Source organism: Mustela lutreola, chromosome 7, assembly GCF_030435805.1.
Source record: "Mustela lutreola isolate mMusLut2 chromosome 7, mMusLut2.pri, whole genome shotgun sequence".
NCBI lineage: Eukaryota > Metazoa > Chordata > Mammalia > Carnivora > Mustelidae > Mustela > Mustela lutreola.
The window spans coordinates 100,088,716-100,108,093 of NC_081296.1; the positions used below are offsets into that span (position 1 = coordinate 100,088,716).

Sequence of the window (19,378 nt, forward strand, 5' to 3'; positions counted from 1 at the left end):
TATACACACACACTCACATATACATAATGGAATACTACTCAACTGTTTAAAAAAATGAAAGAAATATTGCCATTTGCAACATGGATGGATCTGGAGAGTATAATGTTAAGTGTTTCCCTTACTTTTTATTTTAACCATCCTAACATGTGAAGTGATATCTCATTGTGGTTTTGATTTGCATTTCCCTGATCATTAGTGATGTTGAGCATCTTTTCATGAGTCTATTGGCCTGAGAAAGACAAATATCATATGATTCCACTCATAAATGGAATCTAAAAAAGTGAATAAACGAAAAGCATAATCGGAACTAAAAATATAAAGAATTGATGGTTTCCAAAGGGAAAAGGGGTGAAGAGCTGGGCTAAATGGATGAAGGGGAGTGAGAGATCCATGCCTCTTCTTATGGAATGAGTAAGTCATAGGAATAAAAGGCAGAGCATAAAGAATACAATCAATGATATTGTAATAGGGATTTAAAAGGACAGATGGTAGCTACAGGTGTGGTGAACATTGCATAATGTATAAACCTGTCAAAGCACCAAGTTGTACACCTGAAACTAATGTAAGATTGTGTATCACCTATACTCAAATAAAAATTAAAAAATAAAGTGTTCTTCTATTCACAAAGCAAGCTAAATGAAAGACTAAATTGAATAGAATAATTAGAATAATTTACCCCAATCTAGCTAGAAACACATAAATATTATCAAAATATATAAGTATATGTGTGTGTCTTTATACATTTTAACACTTCCAGACTTCATTTTTAATTAAGAGAGATGCTACCAATAGAGCTTATATGTTCCAGGAAGCAGAGTCTTGGTCAATGCTCAGAAGCAAAACCAAACTGAGTTCAGCTTGTTAAGTAATCAATTGTCAGCAGCTTGAGGTGGGTTTGTGTTATGCACAGTGTTTAAGTATAGGCGATTATAAATTCACAAGAGCTAACATCTAAAGAGAAGGAAAAAGCTTTCAATGCTAATATTTCAGTTTACTTGACAATAAAGAAAAAAGGAAAAGAAAGTTTATTTGTAATCTGAAAAAAAAAAAAAAACAAACAAAAGAGAATACATTTCTACCATTACTCTTTTATAGTAGAGCAACCAAAGAATTCAGAACCAAAGGGCTCAGGAATTCAAGAGTCCATTAGGTAGAAGAAAGTATTGGGTCTATGGGTATTGGCCTCCCTTCCATTTGAGCTGGGTGTTTGTTACAAGGACCTATTAATATGTCATTAATAAGACCCACTTCAGGCCCCAGGTCATCCAGAGAGCGTTCCCACCTGTCATTTTCATTGCCCCCCTTCTTATGAGGCAGAACTGCCAGACAGTTTCTACTTAAGAGATCTTCAAGCCATGCCTCCAAAAAGAAGTGACAGGTAATTGCCTCTAACCTAATTCTCTTTCATCAACAAATGGGTTTCAAAATGTAATTTAGGCCTTTCTTTTCATTTTAATTCAACAAAACAAAAATGCATCAGTACAACATAGATGCTATTTTATTCAGCCTTCATTCATGTGTTTCTATCATTATTACCAGATTGAGTCCATAAAGAAGGCTGACTTTACACTTAGGTAAAATCCAGGATTGCCACCTAGTATAATGTGAGGTGTATGCTAAATCTCCCAATATTTTAAAATTACTCCTCTTGACATGAGGGCTAGAAATTTCTACCCTTTAAAAATTGCTGAATTCAGGAGCTTCATTGGAATACCCTATAATTACTTAGTTGCTAAATCCCAAGAATTATTCATTAAACAATATAAAGCCGGTCATCTATAAAAATTTCTCATGTACAATAAAGGGTCTAAAATTTTCTGTTTCAGTAGGCAATGATACCATAATAGACTATCTCTCATTTTGTTACCTTATCAATAAATAGTTTAAAAACTAAAAGAATAGGGGCGCCTGGGTGGTTCCGTGGGTTAAGCCTCTGCATTCAGCTCAGGTCATGATCTTAGGGTCCTGGGATCAAGCCCCGCATCAGGCTCTCTGCTCAGCAAGGAGCCTGCTTCCCCCTCTCTCTCTGTCTGATTCTCCTCTCTCTCTGCCTGCCTCTCTGCCTACTTGTGATCTCTGTCAAATAAATAAATAAAATCTAAAACAAAACAAAACAAAAAACCTAAAAGAGCAAAAAAATTAACCAACCACTTATATTGAAATACCAAAACCAGAGCTGCAAAATTCAGTGAACTTTCTCTGTTCTCATCTTATTTTCTCTTCTAGAATTATTTCTCAGAAATAATCTATCTCTTCTCTTGGTTTCTATGAGTCCACTCTCCAGGTTTTCTCACTGATCATTTCTCCTCCATCTACTTCAGACTCTTCCTCCCCTATCTCTAAATTTTGAAGTGTCCAAGTGGTTACTCGTAAGCACTCTTCTCCATCTTCATTCTCTAAGTGATCTCATCGATTTTCACAGATTTATAGACTATTCGTGTGCTAGTGATTTCCAAAATTACATCTCTACATCAGATCTTTGTTTGTGAGCCCCACACTCAGATAAAAATAGCCCATTTGGAATCATTACTTGAGGGTCTTATGAACATCTCAGACTTAACATGTTAAAAATGGGATTCTTAAGAGGAGCAAGATGGCAGAGTAGTAGGAGACCTCTAAATATCGTCAAGTTCCAGGAATTCAGCTGGGTAGTTATCAAACCATTCTGAACAGCTACCAGACAGAGAAGAGAAGAAGAGCAGCAATTCTAAGAACAGAAAATCAACCACTTTTTGGAAGGTAGGATGTTTGGAGCAGTGAATTCAAGGCACCACTCAGGAATAAAGACCACAGAGGGAGGGGCCGGCTCCCCACAATGAGAGAGGAGCAGAGAACAAAATCAGAACTTTTAGAAGTCTGCTCCACTGAAGGACGTCACTCCAGAGGGTAAACAGGGGGCGGAGCCATCACAGGGACAGTATTGTCTCAGGACCCTTGGGGACACAAAAGGACCCCCAGGAATCTGAGTGTGGCAGCACTCTCAGGTATGGGACCAGGGAAGCTGGCTACAGAGACAGAGCCAAGGAGTGCTCTTTCAGCTCGGGGTTACCTTAAACTGTGATCCACTGGCACAGTAATACCACTGCTCTTTGGGCAGGGACCCAACAAACAGCAGATCCAGGGAGACTCACCTTCCTCCTCCAGGAGGAGCTGCACAAAAGCTTGCTGCAGGAGTCAGCTGGATTTGGAGACTCCAAACGGGGCTGTGCACCAGAGATAGACAGTCCTCAGTCACAGGCTGGGTGAGCACAGAGTGTGGCTAGAGACTAGGAAAACAGGAGTGACTGACTGCTTTTCTCTGTGAGCACACTGAGGAGTGGGGCCCTGAGCTCTCGGCTCTTACAGGGCTGGAGATTAGGAGGCTGCCATTTTCATTCCCGTCCTCCAAAGCTGTACGGAAAGCATTCAGGGAACAAAAGCTACCGAGACTGAAACTGAGCAGATTACTTAGCCTGGCCCCTGGTAATGGTGGTGCAATTCTGCCTGGGGCAAAGACATTTGCAGGGCAACAAGCCCCTCCCCCAGAAGATCAGTAAGAACATCCAGCCAAGACCAAGTTCACCAATCACTGAGAACTGCAGAACTCCAGAGCCAGGGGAAAGCAATACATAGAATTCATGGCTTTTTTCCCATGATCCTTCAGTCTATCAAAGTTAATTTTTTTATATTTTATTTTTTTCTTATTCTATGTTTTAATTTTTCCTCTTTCCAATTATAACTTTAACTATTTTATCTTATCAATACCTTTTTAAAAATCTTTTTAGATGTTCATTGTTATAGTCATATTTTATCCCTTCATTGTATTTAACCTTATTACGTATAACGTATATATGTATTTTTTTCTTTAAAATTTTGGGATACAATTTCTTCTAATTAATCAAAATATACTATAAATCTAGCATATGGCTTTGTTCTAGTCTCCAACCTAATCACATTCTTTCCTCTTTTTTTCTTTCCTTTTTTCAACCAATTTCTTATCAATTTATTTTTTAGAATCTTTTTAAATTTTCATCCTTACAGTCATATTCTATCCTTTCATCAGGTTTACACACACACACACATACATATGTGTGTGTGTGTGTGTGTGTGTGTGTGTGTATGTTTTTCTTTCTTTAAAATTTGGGAGATAGTTTCTTCCAACAGAGCAAAATATACCCAAAATCAAGTGTGTAGATCTCTTCAATTTTTTTTCTTTTCTTGCCCCTTTCTTCTCCCTCCAGTTTTGGGTCTCTTCTGATTTGGTTAGTATACACTAACCATTCTCTGGGGTCGTTGCTATACTTTAAGTATTTTGTTCTCTCATTCAACTATTCTTATCTGGATAAAATGACAAGATGGAAAAACTCACTATAAAAAAAAAGAACAAGAGGCAGTACCAACGGCTAGGGACCCAATCAATAAAGACATTAGTAATGTCAGAACTAGAATTCAGAATTGTGATGAGGAAAGACACTATATCATACTCAAAGGGTCTGTCCAACAAGAATATTTAACAATTTTAAATATCTATGCCCCTAATATGGGAGCAGCCAATTATATAAATCAATTAATAACAAAATCAAAGAAACACAACAACAATACAATAATAGTAGGGGACTTTAACACCCCCTCACTCAAATTGACAGATCTAAGCAGATCTACAAGTAAATAAGGCTTTAAATGACATTTAAAGAAAAATAAATTGATAAGAAGAAATTGGTTGAAAAAAGGAAAGAAAAAAAAGGAAAGAATATGATTAGGTTGGAGACTAGAACAAAGCCATATGCTAGATTTATAGTATATTTTGATTAGAAGAAACTGTATCCCAAAATTTTAAAGAAAAAAATACATATATAGGTTATACATAATAAGGTTAAATACAATGAAGGAATAAAATAGGACTATAACAATGAAATTTAGATGTCATTTAATAAGGCTTTAAATGACACACAGGACCAGACATTACAGATATATTTAGAATATTCAATTCCAAAAGCAACAGAATATACATTCTTCTCTAGTTCACATGGAACATTCTCCAGAATAGATCACATCCTAGGTCACAAATCAGTTCTCAACCGGTACCAAAAGACTGAGATCATTCCCTGCATATTTTCAGACCACAATGCTTTGAAACTAGAACTCAATCACAAGAGGAAAGTTGGAAAGAAATCAAATACATGGAAACTAAAGAGCATCCTACTAAAGAATGAATGGGTCAACCAGGAAATTAAAGAGGTATTGAAAAAATTTATGGTAATAAATGAAAATGAAAACACAATTGTTCAAAATCTTTGGGACACAGCAAAGGTGGTCCTGAGAGGAAAGTATATAGCGATATAAGCCTTTCTCAAGAAACAAGAAAGGTCTCAAGCATACAACCTAACCCTACACCTAAATGAGCTGGAGAAAGAAGAGGAAAGAAAGTCTAAACCCAGCAGGAGAAGAGAAACCATAAAGATCAGAGCAGAAATCAATGAAATAAAAAGAATTAGTAAGATTAATAAATCCCTAGCCAGAATTATCAAACAGAATAGAGAAAGGACCCAAATTAATAAAATCGTGTTTAACCATCTTTCAGAACAATGTATTACCTAAAATATAACCCATGAGAAATTATACTAGTTACCAAGCACACTTAAGAAAGCATGTACTAATAGGCCTCTGGGGGAGAGGATGATATATGTCCTGGAAGCCGAGCAGCTAGGAATACCTGGCCCATGCAGGGTGGAATGCCACCTGCTTCATTTTTCTGATATCTCCCCTTCTCTGGAGAACACCTGCTGTTAGTCAGACAATCCTTTTTGCTTGGGCTTTCTCAACTATAGGCCATGTACTACATGACCAGACATATTTTGCCTTTCTTCTTACTTATCTACAAGACTCATGGTCAATGTGTAACCTACTTTGGCCTCTTTGTTGCTTGTTACCTACTTCCCAATAAATATGAGACTGAGGGGTTGTTCAGGGTGACAGTCTTTTCGCCTGTCGACGCCTACTCCCTTTCTCTTGCAGCTGAATTGGTTGTGTGTCATTCTTCTCCCATGTACCATCAGGAAGCAGAAATCATGAATGAAAGAGGAGAGATCACAAGTAACACCAAAGAAATACAAACACTTATAAGAACGAATTACGAGCAACTCTACACAAGCAAATTTGACAATCTGGAAGAAATGGAGGTATCCCTAGAGACATATAAACTACCAAAACTGAACCAGGAAGAAATAGAAAACCTGAACAGACCCATAACCAGTAACAAGATTGAAGCAGTCATCAAAAATCTCCCAAAAGGTGCACCTGGGTGGCTCAGTGAGTTAAGCCTCTACCTTCACCTTAGGTCATGATCTCAGGGTCCTGGGATTGAGTCCCATATCAGGCTTTCTGCTCAGTGGAGAGATTGCTTCCCCCTCTCTCTATGCTTGCCTTTCTGCCTACTTGTAATCTCTGTCAAATAAATAAATAAAGTCTAAAAAAAAAAAGATCTCCCAACAAGAGCCCAGAGCCAGGCAGCTTTCCAGGGGAATTCTACCAAACATTTAAAGAACAATTAAAACCTTTTCTCCTGGGAGATGGAGAGGAGAAGGGAACTGAGGGAAATTGGAAGGGGAGGCGAACCATGAGAGACTAAGGACTCTGAAAAACAATATGAGGGTTTTGAAGGGGCAGGGGGTAGGAGTTTGGGGGAACCAGGTTGTGGGTATTAGAGAGGGCATGGATTGCATGGAGCACTGAGTGTGGTGCAAAAACAATGAATACTGTTACGCTGAAAAGAAATTTTAAAACAAAACAAAACCCTATTTTCCTGAAACTGTCCCAATAAATAGAAATGGAAGGAAAACTTCCAAGATCATTTTATGATGCCAGCATTACTTTGATCCCAAAACCAGGTAAAGACCCCATCAAGAAGAGAATTACAGACCAGTATCCTTGATGAACATGGGTGCAAAAATTCCCACCAAAATACTAGCCAATAGGATCCAACACTACATTCAAAGGATTACTCACTATGACCTGGGCTGCAAGGTTGGTTCAACATCCCCAAATCAATCAAAGTGATACAATACATTAATAAAAGAAAGAACAAGGACAATATGATACTCTCAAGAGATGCTGAAAAAGCATTTGACAAAGTACAGCATCCCTTCCTGATCAAAACCTTTCAAAGTGTAGGGATAGAGGGTACATGCCTCAATATCAAAGCCATCTATAAAAAAAAACCCACAGCAAATATCATTCTCAATGGGGAAAAACTGAGAGCTTTTCCCCTGAGGTCAAGAACATGGCAGGGATGTCCACTATCACCACTGCTATTCAACATAGTACTAGAAGTACTAGCCTCAGCAATCAGAAAACAAAAAGAAATAAAAGGCATCCAAATTGGCAAAGAAGTCAAACTCTCACACTTTGCAGACGATATGATACTTTATGTGGAAAACCCAAAAGACTCCACTCCAAAACTGCTAGAACTCATATAGGAACGCAGTAAAGTGTCAGGATATAAAAGCAATGCACAGAAATCAGTTGCTTTTTTTTTTTTTTTTTTTTGACAAACAGAGATCACAAGTAGGCAGACAGAGAGAGGAGGAATCAGGCTCCCTGCTGAGCAGAGAGCCCAATGTGGGGCTCGATCCCAGGACCCCAGGATCATGACCTGACTGAAGGCAGAGGCCTTAACCCCCTGAGCCACCCAGACACCCTATCAGTTGCATTTCTTTACACCAACAGCAAGACAGAGAAAGATCAATTAAGGAGTCAATCCCATTTACAATTACACCCAAAACCATAAGATACCTAGAAATAAACCTAACCAAAGAGGCAAATATGCAAAGAATCTATATCAGAAAACCATGAAGTACTCATGAAAGAAATTGTGGAAGACACAAAGAAATGGAAAAATGTTCCATGCGTATGGATTGGAAGAACAAATATTGTGAAAATGTCTATGCTACCTAAAGCAATCTACACATTTAATGCAATCCCTATCCAAATACCATCAATTTTTTTTTTCAAAGAAAATGGAACAAATAATCCTGAAATTTATATGGAACCAGAAAAGACCCTGAATAGCCAGAGGAATGGTGAAAAAGAAAACCAAAGTTGGAGGCATCACAATTCCAGACTTCAAGCTCTATTACAAAGCTGTCATCATCAAGACAGTCTGGTACTGGCACAAAAAACAGACACATAGATCAATGGAACAGAATAGGGAACCCAGAAATGGACCCTCAACTCTATGGTCAACTAATCTTCAACAAACCAGGAAAGAATGTCCAATGGAAAAAAGTCTCTTCAACAAATGGTGTTGGGAAAATTGGACAGCCACATGCATAAAAATGAAACTGGAACATTTCCTTACACCACACGCAAAAATAGACTCCAAATGGGTGAAAGACCTCAGTGTGAGACAGAATGCCATCAAAATCCTTGAGGAAAAAAAGAAATCTTTGAGGAGAACACAGGCAGCAACCTCTTCAACCTCAGCTGCAGCAACTTCTTCCTAGAAACATTGTCAAAGGCAAGGGAAGCAAGGGCAAAAATGGACTATTGGGACCTCATCAAGACCAAAACTTCTGCACAACAAAGGAAAGAGTCAACAAAACCAAAAAACAACTGACAAAATGGGGGAAAATATTTGCAAATAACATATCAGATAAAGGGCTAGTACCCAAAATCTATAAAGACCTTATCAAACTCAACACCCAAAGAACAAAGAACCCAATTAAGAAATGGGCAGAAGACATGAACAGACATTTCTGCAAAGAAAACATCAAAATGGCCAAAAGACACATGAAGAAGTGCTCAACATCACTTGGCATCAGGGAAATACAAATCAAAACCACAGTGAGATACCTCCTTACTCCAGTCAGAACGGCTAAAATTAACAAGTCAGGAAATGACAGATGCTGGCGAGGATGTGGAGAAAGGGGAACCCTCCTACACTGTTGATGGGAATGCAAGCTGGTGCAACCACTCTGGAAAACAGCATGGAGGTTCCTCACAAAGTTGAAAACAGAGCTACCCTACAACTCAGCAATCACACTACTGGGTATTTACCCTAAAGATACAAATGTAGTGATCCGAAGGGGAATGTACACCTATATGTTTATAGCAGCAATGTCCACAATAGCCAAACTATGGAAAGAATCTAGATGTCCATCAACAGATGAATGGATAAAGAAGAGGTGGCATATATACACAATGGAATACTATGCAGCCATCAAAAAAAGAAATCTTGCCATTTGCAATAATGTGGATAGAACCAGAGGGCATTATGCTTAGTGAAGTAAGTCAATCAGAGAAAGACAATTTTCATATGAGCTCTCTGATATGAGGAATTTGAGAGGCAGGGCATGGGGTCATGGAGGGTAGGGAGGGAAAAAATGAAACAAGATGGGATCAGGAGGGAGACAAACCATAAGAGACTCTTAATCTCACAAAATTAGAGATTAAGATTAATCTCTTAATCTCACAAAACAAACTGAGGGTTACAGCGGGGGGCAGGTAGGAATAGGGTGGCTGGGTTATAGACATTGGGGAAGGTATGTACTATCGTGAGTACTGTGATGTATAAAGCCTGATGATTCACAGACCTATACCCCTGGGTAAAATAGTACATTATATGTTAATACTAAAAAAATTTAAAAGCAAATAAATAAATAAAATGGTATTATTCACCAATCTCTGTTAGTTGGGTAGGATGGCACCCTATCACTCTAAAGCTAGAGTCCTTGAATTTCCCCCTTTCTCTCATGCTTTTCAACCCATCTCCAAAAATATATCTTGGATCTACCCACACCACATTTGTTCCTCTGTACCAGCAGCATGCCAGATAGCTAAACTACTGCAACTGCCTCCTGCCTGCTCTCTTCTTCCCACCATTGCCCTATTCCAATCCACCACACATGCAGAAGCAAAAGTAATCCAAAGCATATTTTTTTTTTAACCAGCCATTTCCTTTCTTAAAATCTTTCCATAGCTTCCTGTTTCATTTAGAATAAAATGAAACTCCTTAAGCTTTCTACAATGTCTAATATTGTCTAATATTTCTACAATGTCTAACCCCCATCTATGTCTTCACCACTCTCCACCTTGCTCTAAAATCTCCAATCACTCCTCTCCACATCAGGACCTTTGCATATGCTAGAGGCATGGATAGATTCCAAACATATTTTTTGAGATGGATTAAGGAACATGATAAAAAGAGCAGATTCAAGGACCGCTCCTGTTCGGTATTCCTTCCGTATTTGACATGACTCTTCACATGGCTAGCTCCTTTACATTCTTCTTTTTTTTTTTTTTTCATTTATTTATTTGAGAGAGAGAGAGAGTGCACATGAGTAGGGAGAAGGGAAAAGGGAGAGAATCTTCAAGCAGATTCCCCGATGAGCATAGAGACCAACGAAGGGCGGATCTTATAACCCATGAGATTATGGCCTGAGCCAAAACCAAGAGTCAGACACTTAACTAACTGAGCTACCCAGGGTCCCCTTTCATCCTTTTTGTCTCATCCCACCCTGCACATCATTAAGCTCAACCCAACTGAAATTCCGAGTCGGTTCCCTGCCACTCCAGGCCGCTTCAATCAAGACTGGTAGGACTTCCAGCAGAGGACTGAGTACAGACTGAAAAAGGGGGTGTTCCAGGTGATATAGGATAGTGAGTCCCAGGTCACTGGTTGAAGTAAATATGAAATGAAGACTGATCAACAAGATGGCAACACCAATAATGAGACTCCTTATTTTACAAACTATACGTACTGTTCTTGTCTCTGATCTCCCAGACTGTCCAAAATAGGTCATTTAATCTATTTCATTCTGATAACCACAGCCAAATACAATATTTTTTCATCACTTTAAGTTAGAACTTGGTCCTTCTCTTTCAGTGAAATTCAAGTATATCTCAGTCACACCTCAAAGGTTTCTCTTTGAGCTTTCTTCCCTTAAGTCCTTTTCACCCAAAATTCCCAGAGAACTGGCCCATGGTTCATCCTGGCAGCAAGTCAGTAAAGACAGGGAGAGCCTGCTTGTAAGAAACAGGTTACACACCTGGTTCACTTTTCTCCTGGACCCAGATGCTGGCATCCCCACCAATCTGGCTTCTGGTGATGGCAGCACCCAGTTGTTAGCTATATTTTATAGCCATTTTGATAGTCATTGAACATTCAGCTGGGCAGTCTCTCCACAACATTTTAGTGTCAAGAGAAAGGCTGCAGTTTTCCACCTCAGCTCCCAGTTAATTGCCTACAGCCTATGAATAGGATCTCTTCCTCTCAATGGACAGCCTTCAAGGTACCAAGCCAGCCTATAGTTCCATTCTTTAGCCTGCTCTAGACCTCAAAACCAAGTATTATCAACTCTGACAGACTTGGCTCCACTGGAGTTATCTTTACCTTCTCTGACAGGCTACACATTCTGCCAATTTTCTACTGTCCTCCTCCCAATTGGTTATAGCTGTATGTTCTGCCTCTCAGAGATGAGAATCTAGCACCAGTGCCTATATTAAATACCTCTAATTCCAAGAGAATTTGAGGGGAGAAATTATCTTTAGAACAGGATGGAACAAGTAGAAAATTCTCCTCTCTCTGCACAAGACTGTGGGAAGGCACAAAGCACCTTGAACTCTTTCCTGCCACAGAAATCTCCATCTTCTATCCATTGGCCTTAGATATATTTTTTTGATTTGTGTAAACCATATTTTCTCATAGATGGCAAGGTCTACATCCTATCTACACATTTCCTAGTCCTCAGAGATCTTGAGTGGAAATGATCCTAAAGAAAGGAAAAACAAGTTCTGTATTTTAGTGTCTGAAGTTATTTCCATAAGTAAATACTTCATATGTGATTTCCTTATCTCATCATTTTCCACTGATCCTATAAGCAGTATTTGTCTCATATCCCCTGCCAAAGACTGAGACCACTATTTAAAATCTAAAACCACAGGTACAGTGATAAATCTGACAATTATTTAAGTAATGAAGAGCTATGCTGGTCAGGGAGAGAAAACTTATAGTCTTATAGAGCATTCTTAGGAAATGCTTATTGATTACAAAGTAAATTTACATCACCCTTAAAAGTATCTTTTGTATTGTTTAGAAAGGTCACTCTTAGAAGTTGTTGACTGAAGTGAAGCCACTACTCATTACTGACCATTGCCACTAATTAATTACACAGATCTAAAACCAGTTCTAACCATAACCATGGCATAGGATTATCAGTCTTTTTTTTTTTTTTAAACTCTCAATCCCCTTTTGATCCTCTCTCAGCCAAAGCTGCAGGAAAAATCATCAAGACTGTCTAGATATTCTCCATTATGGTGATTCTCTCTGAAGATGTTTAATTTACAGAGGCCAGATTTTCAGTGTGAGTTATGTGTAGTTTTACCTCCATTAGTTTTTGGACCATCTGTTAGGAGATTGGTAGATAGAGGCATTCAGGATTCTGGATAATAAACATAATATAACAATAAAGAAAACAAGAACAACTAAAGTACCACAAAAAAGCACTCTAAAACCATGCCTTATGGTTTCCCAGAACAGACCAAGAAAACAAGTCTCAACAATTCCTCCAAATCTACTTTAGATGGTTGCTTTTTAATTTTGCTTATAGATTGTTTCATCAATCCCAACCCTGGTTAATCCAGATACAAAATAAAGTGTTAGTAATGGCATTGATTCCCCACTGGTTGGCCAAAAGAAAATGCAAAGTTATTATTTCATCTGCAATTATTTGGGTCATTCTGCTATATTACTTACAAAGTTTGGGATAATTTTTGAGACCATCTGGATTCAACTCCTGTAAATAGGATTACTATTCCTCAAAAGAGTCTTTGGGGAGTTATTACCTCCCCCAAAGTTTTGATTTTAAAGTTTTAAAATAAAAGTTTTAACCCTGTAGACATTTTTAAGAAGATACAGTCTATTGAAGCCATAAGGGATACATTCAATAGGGATGACTTAACTAGTAACTCCATAGAACAATTAGCCAAGTACTCAGCTGGTATTGAAAAGCCTCATATACACACGGGTGAAAGAATCAAATGGCTGATTAGAGAGGCATTTGATCATATTTTAACTATAGGCTTATTTCCTCTAAGGTTATCATTCCAGTCACTATTGGATCTCAGGAATGTCTGTAGCCTCCTCTTTCTGTACAAGAACAGTTTCTTTTATTTATATATTGTCTTAAAAAGAGGATAATCATGAGTAAGGTTAATATAACACATTCTTTAAACTGGCTGCACTAGCAACAGCTTGGGAGAGTTGAGTTATAGAGTTGTGATAATAATCATCCTTAGACTCATGCATGTTATTATTGTAGTAAAAGAACAATGATAAATTAAGTCAGAAGTATACAACCTTAAACCAGTAAAGAAGAAATTTATGACAAAATTTGTTATCAGATGGATGTAGCAACCTAGATACAAATGATCTTTTGTACCAGCCCCAACCTCTGGCAATTTATGGCACATCCCAATAGAAAGGGGGGACAATCTGGAATGATCAAATTGATGAGTCCCCAAGTAAAAGGCAGTACAACTGACAGACTGATACTAGTATCCTCCTGAGTTGTATCCTCAGCAGTCAAGAAGTGTACAGAGATGAATGGAAGAAGGCACATTGAAAAGACTGGCCCTACCAATTGAAAAACTACAGCTCTTTTCAAAGGCATTTGGTTTGGCACAGTAATATATGTACCATAAATCACCGGAAAAAATAATTAGGTCTTTTGAATACATCCTAAGGAACAGACTATGGAAGCATTTGGTCTTTCCTCAGGACATCACCTCTCATATACTCATCTGCATGGTTCCTTCTCCTCTCCTACTTTTCCCCACCTATAACAACATTTAACTGGGAAGAACAAAACTCCACAAGTATGTTTTCAAATCATTTCTCCTTAAGCCATCAACTTTTTTCAGTCTAATAGCAGCGTATTTACAGCCTATGTATCTGGGTGACCCATGTCTATCTGATTGCACCAGGGGAGGGGAAATATCTTTAGGTCATAGGTGAAAGAATTTGATGAGATGATCCCTGGGGTGCATAGGTTAATACTTTGAAATACTTTCCCAGCACACACAAAGCTGCCACAAAGAATGAAGCCATTGGCCACACTTTCCATTTCCTGATATGTCATATCCAGTGACCTCTGGTTTAGGGAAAGTGGCAAAGGCCCAGAAGAGTGCAGTCTCACACGAGCAGCTTATGAGACAGATATTGAGATAAGTCAACATAAATTGAGGTGGGGGGGTGGCACCTTGGATCAGAGCCAAAAGCTCTACAGAGAGATCGGGTCTTACCACAGGATTAGATAAAACAGTAAAGCTATTGGGTGATGACCTGACATTTTGAGGTTCATCAGCTAGAATCCCTTTTTCAGTTTCTATAGCACAGCCAAAGATGTGGACAGAGTCGTCAAGGAGAGGCATTTCAATACTATTCTAACCTTTGTGGAGCTGATGTAAAGCGCTCTACTCCATAATACTGGGTTCTTAATTTGCTCAGAAAAGGACACCAAAACCAAATCGGATGCAAGCTGATGATGCAGGAACACAACTACAACTTCCCAAGATCCACAAAGTCCCAAACTGGGGCACAGAGTCTACTTCCCCACAATATCCACTAAGAGATTAATCAGCCAAATCTAAGGATATCTGAAAGAGACACAGCCAGTCGTGTAAAAGGACAAAAAGTAAGGAGTAAAGGCGTGAATAGAAGAGGAAACCCTTTTAAATGAGAAACTATGTCTACGAGGGAATTGCACAACCTGTATATATAATGAGAGACTGAGCACCCTTCAACAGACCTTAATCCAGTGTAGCCACAGCATCTGTACACCAGACCCATAAGAATCTCAGGGCAAAGCTGGATCACTGAGCTGGGATAGTGCTACCAAGGATGAGGAGGACTGCCTTTCAAAAATGAGGAGAAGGATCTAGGAGGAGACCTTTCTGCTACATTCCAGGGTTGTCCCCAGACCCTTGAACAAGTTGCATTAAATATAGAAGGTACATTCTCAGACTCTGCCACACTCTGCCCTATGTATGGGTAGAATATATTGCTTGAGACTGAATTGAAGGGCTCCATGTAGGTCTCCATGTGTGTTGGGCCAGCTAACAGGAACTCTGCCTTTGACACAGCACACCATTCCTCCCTTCCCTGGCATAAGGGCGGTATATGGCCTTTATAGATGAAAACCTAATACACTTTATAGACTTGAGGCTTATTTCTTCTTGGGTATACTACAAGGTATATTTTTTTTCTATAAACAACCAGAGAGAGAGAGAAAGAGAAAGCAAGAAGTTTGCTTATAGAATGCAATTATTTTCCTTTAATTCAGCAAATAGTAAGCACCTATTTTTTGTCAAGCATTTTAGGAAGCATTTTTAAAAATAGCATCAATCTGAAAATCAGATGGTGCTTCCAACTAAAGCCCTCTAGAATTTTATTGTTTTAGAATTGAAAGTACTAGAGAATGTTCAGAACAGATGGTCTCAAAAGGATATCTGAAACAGGTGCTCCCAAGAATGAGAATGTGATTGCTCTTACTGTCTCTTGCCTAAAACATCAAAGTAAGTTCCAAATCAGTGTCTATTCCTTCCATCCATTGTCTCCTCTCAAAGTTATTCCCTCTCCCACTATCAGAGCCATCCTTTAAAAAAAAAAAAAAAATCAGTCTTAGCATTTCACTTCCATTGTTTTCTTCCCTTAAATTCTACATAAAGTCCAAACTTTCTACCATAGCTTCCCAAGCCTTTTATCATCTGGCTCTGACCCCTCTTACAAATGTCATCTCCTCCTCTGAAAAAGTTAGACCATCTCCCCAGGCTATAAACTAGAAGATGTTTGAAAATGCTATTAATTTTGTTATAACTTCATATTGTCTATGGCAACTAGGACAATAACACAGCAGCTCTTTCCCAGAAAGTCTTATTAAAACCCCAAAGGAACCAATGGCCAGACTCTGATCCAAAATATAGCCCTTAAATTAAGAAGCATCCTCACTGCTATGAACAGTGGGATTTTTTAGGGAAGTTACTTAAAATATTATTTGTGCTACAAGTAAGGAGATTAAGAATTTTAATGAAGATCACAAAATCTGCTACAAACCTAACTACAACCCTAACCCACTACTCCTCTGGGTTGTGATAACAGAATGGTTCAAAATGGACCCTAAGGTCTTATGCTGCCATTGTTCTCTCTCTCTGAATGGTTCCCTTATTTGCTGGGACAACCATAAATAAATTTCCCAACTAGACACTCTGGTTTGGACTCTGAAAAAGGAGAGGAGAGGATGCTACTTTCCTTTCTAGCAGGCCCACCACTTGGTCTGAACCCCTCTTGCTGCACTGTGCCAGACCTGTCACACTGTGCACCATGCATCATAATTCACTTTCTCTATCTCCCTCCCTCTCCCCACACTGTGATTCATATTCTCTCAGTGCCCCATTCCCAACTAGAAGCTGGTTGGATTATTAGCCCTATGAGTTCCCCTGTAATAGGATTATACATCCGCACCTTTGCCGTGTCACTTTGTACTCTCAGTGTGAGTAAATATACTTTCTTGCCCCTTCGATACTAGCTCTGCTTTGGCCAATGAATGTTAGTGGATGTGACATGAACAGAGACCTTAAATGTGCTTGTAGAGTTGGCTTGTGCTTTTGTGCTCTTGTGATTTGCCATGAGAAGAAATAACGCCTCCAGGTAGCTGCTAGTCCAAGGAGAATGAGAAAATTTAGATAGCAGATGTAAATGCAACTGATCTCAGCCAAATCCAGCAGAACCACATTCAACCCACAGCCCATGATCAAAAAATATATAAATATAGAAATGTTTGTCTTTGTAAAACACTGCTTTGGGGAATGGTCTGGTACTCAGAATTATCGTGGCAAGAAGTGAATAACACTCTAATAACCAACTTTAATCAAGCCAGTTATGTTATCCTCCATATGCCAAGTTTTTTATCTATGAAATAGAAATAAGAAAAAGAATCAAACTCAAATGGTTATAGCAAGAAATAAATGATAGGGGCACCTGGGTGGCTCAGCGGATTAAAAACCTCTGCCTTTGGCTCAGGTCATGATCCCAGGACCCTGGGATCGAGCCCCACATCAGGCTCTCTGCCCCACAGGGAGCCTGCTTTCCTTCCTCTCTCTCTGCCTGCCTGTGATCTCTGTCTGTCAAATAAATAAATAAAATCTTCAAAAAAAAAAAAAAAGAAAGAAAGAAAGAAGGAAAGAAAGAAAGGATAACACAATTGTAAAGTTCCTAGGTAGGGGCTAGCCCACAGAAAAACACAATATAGTCATTTTTTTAAAGACTTTATTTATTTATTTGAGACAGAGATCACAAGTAGGCAGAGAGGCAGGCAGAGAGAGAGGAGGAAGCAGGCTCCCCGCGGAGCAGAGAGTCCAATGTGGGGCTCCATCCCAGGACCCTGGGATCATGACCTGAGCCAAAGGCAGAGGCTTTAACCCACTGAGCTGCCAGGCACCCCACAATATCATTTTGATATTATTTGATTAATCTGTAACTTCCCAAGTTTATTAGTGTTTTCAGATGTTTTCCCCAAACAGGATGGTTGGATTTATAAATATAGCTTCTAGCTGAGGCCTCCTAGGTACCTTTGCCTACTAAGTGAGTGTCAAAGACAAAATGCTTCCAACAGGAAGTTTGCCCTTTTCTGTTTCTAAATACTTTAAGTGATTTGAACAAAACCACTTTATGCTCAGTTACATAGTAGTTTCACCTACAGTGTTTTAAAATAGGACTCCACTTTAACCCAGAGGAACGAATTTCTAATGGTGAACTCGGAAGCACTGTGGCAAGTGAATGGTGGAGAGAGATAGAACAGGGAGAAGAGAATTTATAAGGCTCTGAAAATCACAGCACACAGCCATCCCTTTGTCTCACCTACTGACAGCCAATTGTGGTGGCAGAATCAGGACACAAGTGCAAAACCATTTCAGTTGGTTTCTCAAGAACCTGCAAAGGCATGCTATACCTCTTGCTCTTAGAATAAGTCATAGGTTGAATGTGGGTAGTTTTCACTGCCCTTCAGAAATCAAGATTATGAGTCCTGCCTATACGTATGTCTATTCTACAGTAATCTAACATTTTCTGTAAGAAAATGGAAGGACATTTATTGGGCACCTATCCTGTACTCTGCTAGGAAATTTATGTTATTAAGTAGGTATAGGACCAGCTTCATGGGCACATGACAAATGCAACCACACAGAGCCCTGTTATCAGAAGGGCCCTTCACTTGTTTGGAAGCTCTGCTGTTGCCGTCATGAAATTCTATTTCTGAGTGTGTGTTTTATAAGTAAACTTTGGTGCAACAATGGAGGGCACATATGAACAGAGTAAATACATCCATATGCCCACAATAACTTGCCACTCCATTCACACATAGCCTTCCTAGCTTCCATAAAATGCTTATTTCACTGTGAGTCTACTGTAATCCAATGCACAATGGGTCCACCAGAACTCTATATTCATGTACCATACAACACGTCTATGGCTGAGTAAGTAGGGTCACAAACAGATCAGAAGGTATATGCTTTACCCTTCTCAATGCCAACTTGCTTAGAGCACAAAAAGAATCTATTTAGAGCTTCTGGATTGGTGAACAGGTCAGGGTGGGGGGACAGCAACACACTTGACAGTGGGCATGAAAGCTCCTCCCCCTTCCCCCATACCTTGCACTGTACATCTCTTCCATTTGGCTGTTTCTGAGTTACATCCTTTAATAATAAACCAGTGATCTACTCTTTATGTTAATACGTCAAAGTTGAAGAAGATATTTTTGATTTTACACATGTTAGAATTGAGTCTTCTAGGATATTTTGATATCCCCAAGAAAATCTACACTCCTCAGATTCCGGAAATTCAAACAACATTGACTCAATCTCAAGAAGGTAACCTTTAAATAAAACAGATTATCAGTAAAAAAGAAAAACAAAAAAGATGATAATGGTATTCTAAGAAACATGAACAACCAAGGAACCCTACCATATTCTTTTTTAGTCACACTACTTCAAATTCATAATGCTGAATTTGATGACACAGTGAAAAAGGAAAGATAAGGCAGCCTATTGCTGGATTCATTCCAGTCCTTCCTTCCTCTTCAGTAAGCTGAAGGTAGACAGTGTTGGTAAAATATGCACATATAAAGAAATGTTTTAAAAAGTTATTTTGTGCATATTTTCCCCTACTCTTCTGCTAGGAATGAAATATATATGCATATATAAGCTATGAAATGCCAGTGATTCCACACGTAAGTTAAATGTCTTTATATTTGCATTTACAATTATACATTGTAAATATATATTGGCATTATCCAATATAAACATGAACTGCAAAATTCATGCTAACAATTTAACATTTTAATTTTACTGT

The 19,378-nt window shown here is 38.7% G+C and overlaps 1 long non-coding RNA gene across 1 annotated transcript in view; it reads right to left on the bottom strand.

Annotated features, from left to right (window-relative positions):
• LOC131836511 (uncharacterized) overlaps window positions 1–19,378 on the bottom strand; it is a 72,228-nt gene that overhangs the window by 12,665 nt on the left and 40,185 nt on the right. The window contains exon 2 of the long non-coding RNA XR_009355651.1: window positions 15,527–15,629. This is a non-coding gene — a long non-coding RNA (uncharacterized LOC131836511). The remainder of the gene's footprint in view (window positions 1–15,526; window positions 15,630–19,378) is intronic.